Below are 6000 nucleotides of genomic sequence, written 5' to 3' on the forward strand. Positions count from 1 at the left end.
ATAATACGAAGTTTATTTATAAAGACTTGAAGGGTTTATAAATTTAATAAAATGTGATAATTTTTATTCACTAAAAATATTATAAACAAATTTATCCAATACATTCTTGCACATTTTTTTCTATATATAATAAAATATTCCTTTTAATTTAAACTATATTAGAATTCAAAGCATTTCAGAAATAAATTAAATTTAGCTTAGAGTTTCTTTGAAATTTTTAAATCTGCTGCAAAATCACTTTAGGATAAATGTATTCTAAAAAGCGTTGATACTTGAATATTAAATTATCAATTTATTTAGACATAGTGTTTTTGTAGGTTGCATATTTTTAAGTACTAAGCCACATATAATACGATAATCTCCAAATGTAAAATAAAATATAATAATTAATTATATAAAATACACAATATCGCTACTCACTCTGCGGACAAATAAAGAAGTTGATAGTGTCGGAGACAGTATTCAGTAAGCTTGATCAACGTTGCCAACGGGTATCTGTGCAACAGACTGGTCCTAACCCTTGGGGTATCGCATTCAACGTTGGTCTTTGTCATCGCAGATTTCCCCGTAGGTACAAAGAAACCAAGAACAAGAAAAACTCTAATTTTACCACTAACCCTAATACTTGTAAACATTACATGTGTTAGGGTACATTAAGGGATGGACGCCATACAGTCTGTAATAAAGAAAACGAGTAAACTTATTCTGTATGCGCTCCAACATATGACAGTATTTAGTTTCATGTGGGGTTAGCACGAGTTACACTCTCACATCTACCTACCTCTAACCAATGCTTTGTAAAAGCTGGAGATGGCTTTAATGATAGTAAACGTTATTGCTCTTCGCAACTAAAAATGTCATTAAAACCAATCGCTTTTCCGGTGTCTTTTGCAAAAACTAAAAGTTTCTACAATTTGTTAACAATGTAATTTCTGATATACATATATAAATAAATTTAATGTTAAGTGCATATTTTAGTTTGTTATACTCGTGGATCGCACTAGATGATTGAGATGTATTTGTTGTGAAATCGTCTCACAAGAATAGTAATTGAAAAACAACTATTGTTTTATATAACAATAAATAAACGATAAACTTCAGTTACCTAGGTGGTTATGTATTAAATGTTCCAACAAAAATCGCGTGAATGGCCATACGTCAAAGGGTTTTTGTGAAACTTACCTTTGTGTTGGTTTTTTATTTAAAGTATCTTACAGAATTTGAAGTGTATACATTTACGAGCATACTAAAGATATTTACCCAACGTACATCATACATTAATATTATTCAATATATAACAGAAAGGTCATACTAATCCTTCTTAAAGTCGGCAAAAAAGGAGTTTGTAATCTATTTTATATAAGATAAGGTTTTTCTAAACTGCATCATGTCCACGGCTCAATATTCATAAAACAGCGTAACTTCAAAATTTTAATCTAAGCCACTATTAACAATATATTATTAAAAAAAATACTGTATTCCTTCATCCATAAAATACAGTTCCTAGTTGCAAACACAGATAACATGCATGTTAATCTCATTTTATTGTCAATGTTTGTGCTATCCATAAAGCAAAATGTTTTACTAACGTAGAGTTTTATAAAAAATTGCGCAACTTTCGCCGTGCTCTAGCAAAACTTTACAGTAGGTAATTGCTGTACAAAAATATGGTTCTCAAGAGGTTTAACTTGGCTCTCAGATTTATATACTTTAGCACTCAGTATTCTACGTGACTTCGTAACTACAGCCTAATTCATATATTCTCTAGCCAAAAATAAATTCATCTTTTGACAAATTTATTTATTTGTAATGACTCGGGACTGATAAGCATTTTATAACTGCGGCCATAGTTAGCTTATAAATAATGTTACCAATATATGTCCAAAAAATCAACTCGCGCTAAAGATAGCGCACAGAATAGCCATAATTGAGGAATTAGGCAACTAATATTTTATTCTCTAAGGGTGGAGCGTTTCGAACTCAAATTTTCGGCGATATATAAGAAAATTAGTTTTTTTTTATTTTAAGGTTTACACTAGTATTCAGGTATACGTAAGTCCTACTAATTATTCAAAACATAAGTGCAGTAAAAATAAAATAAGAAATAAAATTCAGAGTTTATAAATGGCACCACATCCATCATAGTCTCCAATTTCAAAGCGCTATTCATACAACTCACGTATCGCATAACCCGCGCAACAGATGAGATACATACACACAGTGCTACTTCCCAACCCCAGGCTTTAAAAGCTGGACCAACCGTCGTAACGAGATTAAAGTTGGTATAGTCCGAGCGTACACCAACTTTGTTCTATAGCACATGCGCAAACGAAAAGCAACTTTGGTCCTATAACAGTACCTTGTCAGAGTCCTTCGGATTCGCGCGTTGGCCGAGGTGATCCGTCACTCTACTATTTAAACCACGGATTGTTTTATGTAAGCATACGTAGATAGCATGTCGATGTGCCCCTAGAGATTTCCCTCGAAATAAGTGTGCAAGATTTTTATTCTGCGAAGGTAAGCAAAGCTAAATTAAAGTTACCTGTGCATGACAGTTGAAATTGTATAGGTGTGTAGAAGTTTGACAATTGTAATATTGTGTAAAACCTTGTTTAAAGAATAATAAATCTAACAAATTAATTTTCAAATCTCTACGGTCGTGAACCCAACTGATTAAAATTAATTAGTAGTAGACAAACTTCGTGCCTAAAGAAATAAAATCAACAGGCTACTAAGACCTTTTACACGCTGTTTCAATTTATGAGTGTCAACAGAATTTGTTGTTATAAATAACAGGTATAAATGTTATATGATTATATTTATGACTACGTATAATTAGATTCTCAATCTACGTAGGAATTTATATTGAATTATATTTTTTTATAATTATGATTCCCTTTAGCTTCATTGGTGAGTAACCAATAATTATATATACTATTCATGCTCGTACGTTTAAAAAAATATAGTGATGCGGCATGTTTTAGACCCGAAGGCCGTAAGTCCCAGGGTCTTTCTACCTACAGGAACGTAAGAATATTAAAGAAAAAGTCGCTGATGGGCGATGCCTATTTTGTACTACAACATATACCTTTTTCCTTCATCGCACGTTAATGTATTCGCAAAAAAAATAACTGTGTTTTAAATATGTTTTTAACAAGGCCATTCCCCAGGGCTTTACAGGGTGTATGCAAACATGCAATATGTTTCTACATTAAAAATAAGCAATGAATTAAACCTTTTTATATCAAAGAGTAAAGTTTTTATCCGTGCGTGATTCATATTACCTGTGATAGTTACATAAGTAATCTTATGGTTCGCTGGTTTTAATAAGCTCGCTACTATATAAACAGTTTTATTAATTAATACCGCTATCTTGTTTGGAGGAGCCTAAAAGCGGCTGGACAACAATGAATTATTCTTTTTTGTATACAACTGATGTGTATTACCTGCTCAGAATATAGCAAGAATATAGAAAACATGCTAAGGAAACCAACGTTAGTAACTTGGTAATTTCCAATCGCGATAGAAACCGTAATATTTTGTATGCAATTCCTATATATGTATTTTAACATTCATAGCGCTGCTGTTGCAACTTTCAGATCTCATAAACTTTGAGAGTTAATGAGTGCTAGTGCGGCACGTATAAACTCCAAGAAGTGGTAGTGTATGTTAGGTTGTCACCTACTTATCTATGAAAGAAAATAAAAAATACACAAAACTGCAAGCACTTTGACGACGTACAAAGAACTATAAACTATTCCCACGCGAAACAAATTGAATTGTCATAATCCAAAGGGTAACATAATATTGATACAAGATTTAAAACACCAACAGAAGATGTTACAGTAATGGCGTATTAACACGTTAGATGGCTTTTTTTAAATAAAATTATTTTAATAATTTACGTACCTCGACGTTTCGAGTGCTTATACTAGACTAATTGTAAATATAACTAGTCTAATTGAAATGTTCAAACCAATGTATCTATTTGGTATTCGTATCTTTATAAGGTACTGAGTATTGTAATGAAAGGCTCTTCAAGACACGACTATTTAATATTAATGTTGGTACAATAGTAATCTATATTAAAACATCAATACATTTGTATTAATCATGTAGGCACACCATATTCCATAATAAATGTGTTATAGCTGTGTTATAGAGTGCTATAGTTTAACAGAAGTTTGAGTACTACACTCACACCTTTTTCCCGAAGGGTTAAGCAGGGACCCCGTATTTCCATTTGCTACGGCTCTGACATACCTCTCTCGCTTCATCCACTTTCATCACATACAACATGCATGCTCAACGAATATAGGTACTGTCCCTTCTCTAGTAATATTTTAAACTTTGTGGTTTGGGTTTGATGAAAGTTGGAATAAATAATAACAAAAGGACAATAGAGTTATGGCATTAAATAGAATATAAAACGATACCGTTGCCTAATAACGCACATTACATAATGGCGTTAACATTAGAGATAGAAGACGCACGAAAAGGGTAATTTTGACGTAAATAATGACGTAGGCTTGGATGGATCGATTTTGCTTTTGTTAATCGACTCGACGATCGAATCGACGACGAGAAGTAAGAAGTTTTACACAATCGGAGCTTGGAACTTTATTTTGGATCACTAGATATAGACTTCATATTTTTATGAAAAAGTGGTTCCATTTTTAAATATTTTCTGTTGTTTTATTCGTCGACTTAATTTTCAAATGAAAGGATTCTTGCGTTTTATTAAGAAACTCAGCTTAATTGTGCTACATACTCCTGAGACAGTGTGTTAAAATCACGTGGATGGATTTCTCTATATGTGGTATATTTGACGTACAAATCGTGAGGAAACTGTCGTAAATCAATGACATGTGAGGCATAGAATGCTGATGTAAATAAAAAGAATGAGAATCCAGCAAGATGGAGCGGTTTGACCTGATCGCAGGATTGTAGCGCAATTAAACTATTTTATATATCTATACCCCACAAAACAGATAGATTTTCAATAAATTACCCGACTATTGATAGGAAAGCTTGAAGCCACCACCCACATACAGGCCACCACACTGCAATAATGTATTGCAGGTGGTGTGTATATAAAATTGGTAAAATTTTCACTACTCATTAAATTAATTAACCTTACGCATATAAATTTTTGTTTACGATAGCTTCTTATTTTTATAATGTAATTTCTTCTTGTTCCAATTGTTATTATTTTATCCAAATTTCTTTTTATTTTTCATCATTACTATTTATGTATACTGATTTTCACTACGGAATGTCGAAATACATATTTATGTATCGCCTTTTCATCAATAAAAACTCATTCATTTGTGATAATTTATTATATTATATCTTAAGAACGCAGGAACTCAATAGTGAATTGGCTAATTAGTTAACAATCATTTTACTTAAATAAGTGTTATCTCTTCAGTGCGACATTTTAGGGTGTTGTTAGAATAGTATATAGATATTGTTACAAGCTAGGGAATCACATATACAATGCCGTTGACCTCTTCAAGGGTTTATTTTGAAATAAATTACGAGCACAAATACACTAATTACCACTCACAAAATATGGTCACTGGTAACTTCAATTACGGGTACTTTTCACTTCAATGTTAATCGCACTGGAAACTGAATTATATCGTCGTGTTCGACTGGCTTAAATATCCCTGGGAACAATGTTAAATGATATTCGAGAACTCTCTAGACAGGATTGCTATTAAGTAGAGATTGCACAATTCTAGAACTTACGTACTCTTTATCTCTTTCGCACATTGCTCCGGCCTTATCGTACTGCGTTCTAGAGTGTTCAATCTGGCTTCGAGAAGGTTCTCTTTCTCTCGCGTAGCATTCCATCCTTGTCCCACACCTAGATAATTCAGTCAAAAGTATTCCATCATTAAAGGGGTATAACGAGTCCTGATAACGCCTGAAAAAGGGTTTCTGAAAACTGGCCCACTCGACTTCACATGTTCTGAAACTGCCTGAATTTTTTTT

This window comes from Pieris brassicae, chromosome 8 (assembly GCF_905147105.1).
Source record: "Pieris brassicae chromosome 8, ilPieBrab1.1, whole genome shotgun sequence".
NCBI classification, from domain to species: domain Eukaryota; kingdom Metazoa; phylum Arthropoda; class Insecta; order Lepidoptera; family Pieridae; genus Pieris; species Pieris brassicae.